At 44.3% G+C, this 13,143-nt stretch overlaps 1 protein-coding gene across 7 annotated transcripts in view; it reads left to right on the forward strand.

Moving 5' to 3' along the window:
- The window catches only part of TP73 (tumor protein p73), a 201,833-nt gene that overhangs the window by 75,844 nt on the left and 112,846 nt on the right, over positions 1-13,143 (forward strand). The window lies entirely within an intron of this gene.

Here is a 13,143-nt window from a genome sequence, read left to right on the forward strand (position 1 = left end):
TCACAGCTCTGTACAGAGATCGCCATCCCTCACAATGGCCTATGTTCCCAATCTAACTTTTAAACTAGTTATCAATATATTTTTTTGAGTGTGGAAGGAAACTCAAGCAAATATGTGGAGAACATACATATTGAAGGAATCTTTTAGAGCAGGTCCACTCAAGAATTACCTGAAACATCTCTCAAAAAAATCCTTGAAAGGCTACTTGTCATGATTCCTCCACTCAGTGTGGTTAGTGGCAGCTCAGCCATCCAATCTGGGGCGGGGGCGTGCTGAGCTGTCGGTATTGTGATAGACAGCTCAGTCGTCCAATCTTGGGTGGGGGCGTGCTGAGCTGTCAGTGTTGTGAGTGACAGTCCAGTTGCCCAATCAGGGCATGCTGGGTTTCCTACAGGTGTCTCCTGTTCTGAGTGATTCCCTAGCTATTTAGCTGGCTGTCTGCCTCTGATTACTGCCAGTTGTAGCCTTAGCTGAGTAGTGCATCTTTGCCTTGTTCTTCAGTGTTGTGTCTCGGATCTATTGCTACCTGACCTTGGACCTTGCCTCTGACCATCTGTTTGCCTAGCCCCTTTGCCTTGATCCACTACCTTCCTGGAATTCTGACCTTGGACTGTGACCTGACTACGCCTTTGCCTTACCCCTTTTGTTTATGATGAGCCCTCTCGGTATCTTACCCCAGACCTCTTGACTACTCAGCCTTATGGCTTGTCCGTGAGTAGTGACTTGCCTCACGCTCTTCCTATTCATTTATATTGTAAGACCACTTTCCTTTTCATATGTTCAAAGCTTTCAAAAACTTTTAAAGAGAACCTGTCTTCGGGACTTCGTACACCACACTAATGCCATGAATGTAAAGGCGCTTTAATGCTGATTAGTAAATCCTTACCTTTCTTCTAGAAATCCATTGTGCTGTTTCAGAAAAATCCATAGTTGAAATTGTATGCTGATGAGTTGCAAGTGCAATGGGCAGGCTCTGGACTTAGAACTCTCCTGCCTCTCTGGCTTTTCCCTGCCTACTGCCTTCTGGTTCTAGGTCACACATGTCACTGCACTTACAACTCATTAGCATACAATTTCAACTATGGATTTCTCTAAAACAGTAAAACGGATTTCTACAAGTAAGGTAAGGATTTACTCAGCATTAAAGTGCCTTTACATACATGTTGCTAGTTTGGGGTATGAAATCCTGATGACTGATCATCTTTAAATAGCTTCTTAAATGGCTTCAGGAAACAAAAAACTCCTCCAAAAACTCCTCAAAGACGGAGCGTTTTCATTGGAGATGTGCACACAAAGTCTTTTTTGTAGGATTTTCAGAGAAGAAACTGAGACGAAACTCAGTTCTTGAGGAATATGGAGTTGCTGAGGACCATTTGGAGAGTCTCTACTCAGTTTCTGCTCAATTTTTGCACCAAAACATCCTCCAAAAAAATTATGTGTGCACATATCCTTTAGCGGTTTCCATTAGAAAACTCTTCATTTTTTACTGTTTCGTAAAAATTCCATGTGCACTTACCCTAAGGAAACTGCCTATATGCAGAGTTTTTCAAGGAGTTTTTAGAGCAGATGGATCTGAGAAAAAACTCTTCAAATGCTTCTCCAAAAATGCAAAACTCCTCAAAAACTTGGAAGTTCTACTCAGTTCCCTCTAAAAGAAAGTCAGTAAAAAGACTCCGTGTGCACATAACCACTGAGCAGAAACTGAAGGGTTTTGAGGAACATTTGGAGAGTTTCAGCTCAGTTTTTGCTCTAAAAATTCCTCATAAAACTCATGGTGAGCATACCCAAAGGGTATGTTCACTCTGCGCTTCTACAGGTCACAAAGTAATCAAATTAATTTCATTATTAATTTCCATGGAAAATATGGTGGCTCAGTGGTTTGCCCTGTTGCTTTGCAGCGATGGAGTCCTGGGTTCAAAACCCACAAGGACAACATCTACAAGGAGTTTGTATGTTCTCCCAGTGTTTTAGAAAGTTTCCTCTGATTTTCTCCCACACTTCAAAGACATACTGATAAGCAATGTAGATTGTGAGCCCCAATGGGGACAGTGATGATAATGTATGCAAAGTGCTTGGGAATTAATGGCGCTTTATAAGCAAATGAAATAAAAAAATGACTTGCTCTTCATATGTTCCGTCTTTTACCTGCTTTCTGCTTTCAAAAATGGCAGGCATTTCACGGAAGTGATATGTCCATTCTTCCGCCATTTTCTGCTAGGAAGACGCTCCCTAGCTTATAATAGAAGTCAATGGAAAAGCAAAATAATGCCTGAAAGACGCCTGGGGGCTTTTTCAGCATTTTATAAGTAGTTTCACCTCAAAAATGCATTTTATTCATTGCTTAATAGATTTAAAAAATATATCAAGACTCTGTTTAAAGGGCATCTGTCAGTAGGATCAACCCTCCTGAGCCGTCTATATGGGCATGTAGATCATAGGAAGGTGAATAAAATGATACCTTGATATCTGCGAACCAATGTCTTATTCCAGAGAAATTCACATTTTTCTTAATATGTAAATGAGCTGTTAAGATCTCTGGGCGGGACACTAATCTCCCTAAGAATCTGCCTCCATGGCTTATTTTAAATCAAAAGCGGCGTTACCAGTGTGATATGTAACGGCTGCTCTCCTGATCTCACTGCAGAGCTGTGTGTGATAATAACTATAAATACAGCAGAGTTTAACCTTGTCTCATTTCATACACATTTGCCATTGTAGCTCTCCTCTTACAATGAAGTCAGCCCTTCCCCTGACTACCTGTGAGATGGAAATTGAAGCATTATGAGAAGAAAACTGCAGCTGCAAATGTGTTTGAAATGAGACTAAGCTCAGCTCTGCTGTACTCTGTTAGTTATAATCACACAGCTCCCCTACAGATTCACGTGACACAAAAAATGTCAGAAATAACTAACAGATATCCCACATTTAAGAAAAACTCCCATCTAGAGAATGGGGCCACATTTCTTACCTCTAAGAATGAATATGTACATGTACAGCTCTTTTCATTCACACTTGGTTGTCAATTTTCTAAACTCCAATTGGAAAAGCTATTAATGTCAGAGACTTGAATTTCCCTTTAAGTAGCCATTCCTGATATTAGAAGTGTTTCCCAATGGTCTGTAATCATTACTGCAACTTTATGGAGCACTACCAATAATGACATTCAATTGCTAAATAAGCAATTTACTAATTGTATTCTACAAATGCTTTGCAAATTATAGTTGCAATGAACGTGAACCTGTCAATGGAATTGCCTGTTTTACATGAGAATATCTGTTAGAGATTGCAGTAAATCTAAATTAATGGAGACTGTTGTGTCCACTGAGTGCAACAAGGGGCAGCAAGGTAATCCCACCCTCCTTATAACTTTCTCTATTTCAGAAAAATGACCATATACACACCAGATAAATGTTGGTCATCATGTTTTCAGCCATTTATCTCCCCTGAAAACAAAAGGAAACTCTAACATACCGATCCTTCTCCTCTCGACATTATCAGTCAGGGGAATCTCAGGAGGCCTCCATACACATCAGATGGTCAGCCGGTCTTGCTGAAATCAGGGATTTTTGGCGGACTTTCATGTAATTTGTTTGGGGGCCCTAAGGATCTAGGGTTACAGTGGAGTCGGTTATCTGATCCCTCTTAGCACTTTGCTTGGCTAGAACAGCTCAGAAGGGGAGTATACATGACGAGATTTATCCAACCCATAATTGCTACTTTTGGAGCTTTGTTTAAAAATGCAATTTTGGTTTCTATTTCCTCATTGTAATAAAGTCTATAGGATATTGTTGTAAAATTATAAAATCCATAAAGACTTCTGAGAGGGGACATATCACCCTCACATTGAACATATGGGATTAATTATAACTGGGGAAGTGAGAGCTGGCATTTCAACTTCCATTGAAGTAGGACCTCCTGCAGTGAACAGGTAATTACAACACGGATTTTACTGATAGCCAGCCACCAAGTCTAGGACTCGTATACTCAGAGGCGGAGAAGTACACTTTCGAGGTAAGAGCTTCCTTTGTTCAAAGGAATTAACTCAGACACTCTGGATCCAGTGGTCACTGATGAATATTGGAGTTTGCATAGATCCGGAGATTATGGGAGATATATTTTCGGCGTTGTGGCGAAATGACGAACATCACCTCCAACTTAATATCGTCAGATGGATGATGCTATCCATGCCATGTTTCATCTCTATAGAAAGATAAAATCATATAGGAGACATGATGACAATATCCCACTTGGGACCTCCAGGGGCAAAGATATCCTGAAAATTAAGGGTCTCATAATCTTCGAAAGACCTAGCACATCACATGACCAGCAGCCCATATGAGCTCACCAAGGGACGATATGTGGGCGTAAAATCATATAGGAAACATGATGGCAATATCTCCCACTTGGAACCTCCAGGGGCAAAGATAGTCTGAAAATTAAGGATCTCATAATCTTTTAAAGATCTAGCAGATCGCACGACCAGCAGCCCATATGAAGATGACTCGCCCCCTGGGCCGTGGGGTACTCGGTAGCCGGGCCGGTCATTGGGGCTGGGGATGTCACAGTGGCAGTGACCCGCTCTGTGACCCAGGGCAGTCAATGAAAAGGGGAATGATTTAATAAAGGGGATTTAAAGTTCTTTTAATGTTCGTGATGCTACCTGTGGTATGCGGCTAAAGGGAGCCGCCGCTGCAGAGCAGGTCCTCTGGAGCTGTTGTTAATGCAGCAGAGTTGGTTTAGCTCTCCACAGGTAGAGCTTAGCTCCAGGGCAGTGTAGATGTTGTAGATGTTGAGGTAGCGGTTGTGGTGCAGTGTAGTGCAGGGGGTGATGGCGCAGCAGTAATAATTCACAGAGACAGTGGGGTGCAGTCTTCCGGATTTACTCACAGTTCTCACTTTGCTCCTGGTTACAACTGCAGATCATAACTTCCCATGTTGTGCTGCATTCACCGGGCAGGGGTTCAGCAGTCCCTCAGGTATTTCAAGAGGGCCTGACAGGACCTCGTTCTATATGCCCTTCTCAGCCGTCTTCCTGCGCTGGCTCTCACCCTTCTTGCCCTGTGCCTCGCAAACAGTGTCCCAAGCCGGTATCCTCGGATCTTTCTGGGCAACCTGGAGTTCCCTGGATCCTATTACCTTTTTGGCGACTTGAGTGCGGATGTGGCAACTGCACCCTGAAAGTAGAGAAGCCTCCGGTTTCTAGTTGAACTTTGTAATTCTCACTAGTTAGGGGCCGGTCCCCTCTGCGGCTCGATCCCTCCACCGCCTGGTAGATTCGGGCGTACGGGTGGCCTCCAGCACTGCCCGTACCCCTGGGATCCCTTCTTCACTCCTGGAGCCTTCCTTTCTGTTCCTCTCCTCTCCTCAGTCAGTCTCACCTCCTGGGCCTCTCTCCCTCAGGCCCGCTCCGCCTGAGCAGAGCTCCTGCTCCCACTCACTGTCCTCCTCTGACTGGAACCCTTCTAGATGGTTCCATCCCTTCTTATACACCAGCTGAAGTGCTCCCCTAAACTCCTTCCTCCACCCACACCCACTACATGGTTTCCCCTACTTTGGTTCCCCCCACTCCAGCCAGGGACAGGGCTCAGCAGGAGAGCGACGCATCCTGCCCCTCCTGCCGGTCTGGAGTAGTGTAGTGTTGGATGCAGGTGTTAGGGTCCCGGGCAGTATTCCTTCCTTACCTGAGAGTGAGATACCACACCTCTGGGTGAGATGCAGTACCTCTGTGGCGACTGAACCCGCAGGGGCGCCACATACCCCCCTGGTAAAACACAGCACGTCCGCGGGCTGGAACAGAGTAAAACACGGTTTTAGACATACAATTTTTAGAATGCATTCACATAGAAGATAATAACCAAAACTTTTCTTCTCTTTATGGGAGGCACATTACTTGAACGTTACAGGTTGCTATATAAAACTTTTAAAGAACATTTTTCTTCACACATATAAAATATTTCTCATATAAAACATTTTTAGCAGGCTACAGCGCGATCTGTAACCGGGTGTCCATTCCACTGAACAAGGTGCAATTCTGATGAACATGAGGGACCCGCCCGAAAACCCTCAACGTAGGCCCTGGGCGTGGCTGCAGGGCATAGATGATCCAGTCGTTGGACCATGTCTTCGGCCACGCCAAACGGGTTTTTGTTCTGAGGTCTTTGTATATAAAACCAATAAGAGGCACTTTAATAAGTGCAAACTATTTACATTGAAAGTTTTTCGGTTATTCACCGTCCATAACCCTTCAGTCCTTTTACCCTTACCGGGTACACTTATAGAACTTTAAAGTCACACAAAAACAAACTTCTTCAACATAAACTTAAGCAGTGCTGTACCCTTCCGGGTAACTATATACAGTCTTTTAACTGAACAGTTCAATAGTGGTGCTCCCTCCTGGGGAACACCTGATTTCTGCTGGCTGACCCAGCCAGGTCATCAGCCTTGTACTGCGGGGGCATGTCCTTTCCCTCCTCCACTACTCTGTACACCTGGAGGGCATACCACCCGCGCTCTCCCTTGTGTTGGGTAAAGGTGACACGGTCACCGGGGTAGAGGTCTCTGCCGGGATGTCCCTGTTGGAGATGGGGTTCACAAAGACGTCCCAGGCCATCTGCGGCTCTCTAATGAAGCCCCACCCGGCTTCCAGGTCGAATTTCACCACTATCCACTCCAGACGGGGACTGGACGTGGCAGATCTTGTCTTGCGGGCCTGGGTTTTGGCCGCCATATTCCGGGCCTCCATCTGCTCCCAACGCACCTGCCGGTCGTGCCGCTCCTTTTCTAACTGCAGGAGCTCCCACCTACAGTGCTACTCCCTCCTGAGGGCCTGGGTCTGGGTCTCCCACGGGAACCCCATGAGGTCCCCCTCCCGGTTGTCCCACCAAAACTCCTCTCCTCCTTGGCAGGCAACCGGGGGTGCGGGTGTGGGTGTCAGAAGGAGTCCCTGCTGGTCCTCGAACTTGGCGGACCAGTCATAGATGGGGCTTCCGTACACCCACTCGGGTGCGGCGGCAGGTGGCTCTGGTAGGGGGCCTAGGAGCAGGTCGGCGGAGCAGGCGCCCAGGATCGGAGGCTCCGCCAGGGGGCCCAGGAGCAGGTCAGCACTCTCTTCGCCTGGGACAGGGAGACTCCTCTTACCTGCTCCCGCGGCGGCTCCTGTGCTGCTCTCTGCCTCCTGGCTCCGTTCAGGCTCCTTCGGGGCTGGGGCGCTGCTGGTGGAACGCAGCGCTGGCTGCTGCCGGGTCACGATCTTCCCCAGCAGCTCCTCCTTCCAGCTAGCGATGGCATCCTGCTGGGCCCTCTCCATCCTCCGGCCTAGCTCTTGTACCTTGGTGTGGAGGAACTCCGTATCCTCCAGGGATAATTTGGAGATCGCCTCCTCCAGGGTGAGGGGCATCTCGGGTTGCTGCAAGCCACGGGCGGGAGTTCGGTCCTGACTCCTCTCCATGCTGCCTGCCGGGTGCGGTCTGTCTAGACTGCTGGAGTCTCCTCCCTGTCTCCCAGGTTTCTTCTCTCCTCTCCCCTTTCGGGGGCGGTTCCATGGCAGCTTGCTGTCGGCCACACGTAGGGGCGGCTCCCCCTGACTGATGGACAGATCCAGGTATATGGCCACAGATGCATGGGGCGGGTTGCACTTTTGGCGTCATTCTGGGACCCGGTCCATGATGGGAGGCTCTTTGTTGTCCTTGATAACGCACATAATGGCGCCATTCTTCTGGGGCGGGCACCACATTCAGTATAGAACACAGTCTCTAGGCGCACAATAGCCGGTGATAATGGGTGGGTTCATATCCTGTTCGTGACGCCAAAGATGACTCGCCCCCTGGGCCGTGGAGTACTCGGTAGCTGGGCCGGTCGTTGGGGCTGGGGATGTCACAGTGGCACTTCACGATTGTGTCCCACTTGTTGTTGATTCTTCCCAAAAAAAATTTATATCTTTATGTTTAAAGCCAGAAATGTGGCAAAAGATAGAAAAGTTCAAGGGGGCCAAATACTTTCACAAGGCACTGTGTGTATATATATATATATATATATATATATATATATATATATATATATACAGTACAGACCAAAAGTTTGGACACACCTTCTCATTTAAAGATTTTTCTGTATTTTCATGACTATGAAAATTGTACATTCACACTGAAGGCATCAAAACTATGAATTAACACATGTGGAATTATATACTTAACAAAAAAGTGTGAAACAACTGAAAATATGTCTTATATTCTAGATTCTTCAAATTAGCTACCTTTGGATCCTATGGATGCGCCATTTCTGGGGCGGCTGACGGCTGGTGTTTCTAGCCTGGGAGGGGGCCAATATTCATGGCACCCTTCCTGGGCTATTAATATCAGCCCCCAGCTGTCTGCCTAGCCTTTGCTAGCTATTAACATAGGGGGGACCCCACGTCATTTTTTTTGAGGGGTCCCCCATTTTAATAGCTAGTAAAGGCTAGGTATTCAGCTGGGGGCTGATATTAGTAGCCTGGGAAGCTCCGTGGGTATTACCCCCTTCCCAGGCTTCAAACCTCTGCCCCAGCCGTCTGCTTAACCTCCGCTAGAGACTAAAATTACGGGGAACCCCACGCCAATTTTTATTTTAATAAATCCTTTCTTTTAACACTAAATGACAAGTACAGTAACCAACACTGTCGCTGTACTTATTATAAATGTGACTGACATGTTTCTATCTATCTAATCTATGTGTGAAGCTCTATTCTTTCTGTTCTAAATTGTCGGGTACAGATGCTGAATTGCCGGCCGGCTTTTTAAAGAGACGGTGCATGAAAACACTAATATTTTTTTTACTAAATCCTTTACACTAAATGACAAGTGCAGTAACCAACACTGTCACTGTACTTCATATATATGTGACTGACATGTTTCTATCTATCTAATCTATGTGTGAAGCTCTATTCTTTCTGTTCTAAATTGTCGGGTACCGCTGCTGAATTGCCGGCCGGCTTTTTTAAAGAGACGGTGCATGAAAACACTAATATTTTTTTTACTAAATCCTTTACACTAAATGACAAGTGCAGTAACCAACACTGTCACTGTGCTTCTTATATGTGTGACTGACATGTTTCTATCTATCTAATCTATGTGTGATGCTCTATTCCTTCTTGTCTAAATTGTCGGGTACCGGTGTATGCCGCTGCTGAATTTGCCGGCCGGCTTTTTTAAAGAGAGTGTCTTCTGAGCAGTTTGTCAGCTTTTGGACACCTTTGCAGGTGTTTTCTATGTGTTTCTATGTGTTTTTGTTTGCCTGCCATTGGTTTTAACGGTGTTCGACGGTGTTCTAAGGTGTTCGACGAACAGTTCGACGAACAGTTCCTCGAACATCCCGGTGTTCGACGAACCGAACCGAACCCGAACACTATGGGGGTGGCTCAACACTAATGACTACCACAGCATCTTGCAGCGGCATGCTATTCCATCCGGTTTAGTTGGATCATCATTTATTTTTCAACAGGACAATGACCCCAAACACCTCCAGGCTGTGTAAGGGCTATTTGACCAAGAAGGAGAGTGATGGGGTGCTACGCCAGATGACCTTGCCTCCACAGTCACAAGACCTGAACCCAATCGAGATGGTTTGTTGTGAGCTGGACCATAGAGTGAAGGCAAAAGGGCTAACAAGTGTTAAGCATCTCTGGGAACTCCTTCAAGATTGTTGGAAGACCATTTCTGGTGACTACCTCTTGAAGCTCATCAAGAGAATGCCAAGAGTGTGCAAAGCAGTCATCAAAGCAAAAGGTGGCTACTTTGAAGAACCTAGAATATAAGACATATTTTCAGTTGTTTCACACTTTTTTGTTAAGTATATAATTCCACATGTGTTAATTCATAATTTTAATGCCTTCAGTGTGAATGTACAATTTTCATAGTCATGAAAATACAGAAAAATCTTTAAATGAGAAGGTGTGTCCAAACTTTTGGTCTGTACTGTATATATATATATTCCATTCGCTGGAATCAGATGCGTATATATTATTCGTTCATTGTGAACTCCCTAATATCTGGCCTAGTAGTGAAAGCAGCCGCGGCTTTGTCCAATAATTGTCAGCCAACTACGTAATTGCCCTGACGGTTGGAGGCAGCGGAGTTGCATCTCCTGACAGATATTATGAAGTTTTCCTTTAAGAAAATGTAAAAGATATTCTCTATAAATCAACTGTCTCATTCCTGTGGCTCTCCAGATGTTGGGAAATTATAGTTTGCTATGACAGATGACATGATAGACATGGTCGGTCACTACTTTGAGCAGCGGTTTTTATATGCTGATGTCACTATTTTAGAATAATCAGTTTAGAAATGTTGAGCACTGGGCAGTGGCATAACGGGGGGTGAGTCACAGGGGCAGTTGCCTTGGGTGCAAATTTCTTAGAGATGCAAAATTTTAAAAGAAAAAACAGAACGTAGCAGTTGCTTCGATAGCTCTGAAGTTCTGGGACGATGTATATGTCCTGGATTTCTGGCCAGGACATGCCCTATCAGCCTATGATAGAGCAGGGAGCTTTTCACTCCATGCCCATCATTCTCCATCCTGTAGGCCACAGACTGCTCAGCGTCATGATACAGACAGCGGAATTAAGTCACTGTATTGCGTTTCCTGTGCTAACCCTTTATGTGATGGGAGGGGAGGATTTACTTGCTTGGATAAGGTGAGTATAAACTATTTTTTGGTGGGTGTGGCACTTAGGGTGCAATATTTGTTTTAAGGGGGCACTAAGGGGAAATTATTACTAGGTTAGGGGGCCCAATACTTGTCTAGCCGCTGCTAGAAAACCATACTGCTCCACTGGTACTGGGAGAAATAACTGGATAAGGTGAATATTAATGAGGGTTGGCAACAAAGGATCAGATGCAATTTCTTCCCATCCTCAGTAACCTGATATCTGAGAACTTTTCCACCATGGATCCTATTTTTGGGGGTTATGCAAAGCAAAATATTTATTTCTAAATGGCTATGACCCAACAGATAGGGAAAGCGTTTGAATGTCATCTAAAATTTACAAAGCTGTCTTTACACATTTGATCCCTATACTGATAAATTGCTCAGTAAAACGTAGCCTGTGGGCTGAGGATACTTATCCCTCCCAGTCTTTGAAAGCTCAATTGAGGGATAATTAGAAAGTAAATACGGGGCAGCTCACACATGTCTGCTCAGAATTCTTCCCATCAAGATAAGAGTATGACACCGCCATCCTCAAGACATGTCCATGTGAATTTTATTAATTGCCATAATGAAAAATGATATTGCTCCTACCATCCATTATCTGACTGCGCGTTTAAAGTGCTATGCCGTCATTTATCACTTTAAGGAGACAAGTACTATAATTACATGGACTTGAATTTGTAAGCACTGGGCAGAATTTGTTGCAAAAAGGTAATGAAAACAAATATCCTCATATCAATGGCCTTCCATTTGTTAGGATAAAAAAGGGTAGATACGTGAAGGCTGGGTTCACACATCGCTGTCAGAGGGGAGCACGTTGCATGGCCAAGAACCGTGTGCTAAAACAACGTGGTTTACTGTGAATTGCCACGTTCTTCGTGCTTCCTCTATAATTGCCTCAAGTCTGTGGCAATTTATGTCAAACCACTGGTGGTTTTGCTTCGTGATTCTGTATTTTGTGGAGTGACGGATCGCACTTCTCTATCTGGAGTCTGATGGATGAGTTTGAGTTTGGTAAATGTCAGGAGGACATTACCTCCCTGACTGCATTGTGCCAACTGTCCATTTTAGTGGAGGAGGGATATTGCTTGTTTTTCAAGGGTCGACCTCAGCCTTGAAGAGAAATCTTGATACTTCAGCACAAGACATTTTGGACAATTTTGGCTTCCAACTTTGTGAGAACAGTTTTGTGAAAACCCTTTTCTTTTCCCCATGACTATGTCTGGTGCACCAGGTCCATAAAGCCATGGTTGGGGGAGTTTGGTTTTGAAGAACCTGAGGAACCTGGACATCAAGTCCATCCAACACCTTTAGAATGAACTAGAATGAAGATTGTGATCCCGGCCTCTCCTCCAAAGTGTCTGACCTCACAAATGCTCTTCTGGATGAATGGGCCAAAATTCTCAAAGATATCTCCAAAATCTTGTAGAAAACCTTCCCAGAAGAGTGAAAGCTGTTTTAGCTGCAGAAAAGGGTGCAGGTCAACTATAATAATGGATGTAGAATGAGAGGTCAGAAAAGATCTAGTAGATGTGATGTGGTGATCTTCTTATACTCTTGTTGATATTGTGTATGTCAGAAGCTTGGAGAACTCAACATGTGGGGTACATGACGTAATATCCTAGTAACAATGAAAGTACAATATCAATAAACAGAACTCGTGGATAATGACTAGGAGATCCCTGGTGTCTAATTCCACATATTTAAAAACAACAACATAAAACAAATGCCTATAAATGTCGATGTTACTGTAATTGGAAATTTTGTCAAAATTGCAGTATTTTTCATATAGAAATATAAGATTGGATTTATTATTACATGAAACTGCAGGTGGACCTTGTATCTGTAGCATGACTGAGAAAGCTGTGGCTATTACAGCATGTTGTATATGCTATCAGATGGGAGACTCTGAGCTTGTTACATGATGAAACTTGTTTTGGCAGAACCAAGATGATGCTGTATGTGTTACCTTTAGCATGAGCATAGAACTTGTGATGATAGTATTATGGTAGATCTTCTCAGTGCTACGTGAACATGACAGTGGAATTAGTAGCATGAGAATGGATCGTGAATCTGGAGCATGATGGTGAATCTTGTATATATAGTGTCAGTGAAATATGTCACCATTTCTATGATAAACCTTTTATTCACTACACGATAGTGCTACTCATGGAAGCATTATGAAGAGTAATGAATATATGGCACAATGGGAAAACTTTGTCAACTATTTAAAGGCATTCTGTTACATAATGGTGGACCTATTAGATGTTATATCATGGTAGATCTTGTAGATGTTTCATGATGGTGGATCTACTAGATTTTACATGATAATGGATCTTATAAGCGTTACACGATGGTGGATCATGTTGATTTTACACGATGGTGCACCTTTTATTAAGTGTTACATGATGATGGACCTTTTAGACTTTACTGTTATAGGCTCACCTTGTGATGTGGATTTTC

Source organism: Phyllobates terribilis, unplaced genomic scaffold, assembly GCF_046119375.1.
Source record: "Phyllobates terribilis strain yellow unplaced genomic scaffold, ASM4611937v1 Scaffold_12__6_contigs__length_324123572, whole genome shotgun sequence".
NCBI classification, from domain to species: domain Eukaryota; kingdom Metazoa; phylum Chordata; class Amphibia; order Anura; family Dendrobatidae; genus Phyllobates; species Phyllobates terribilis.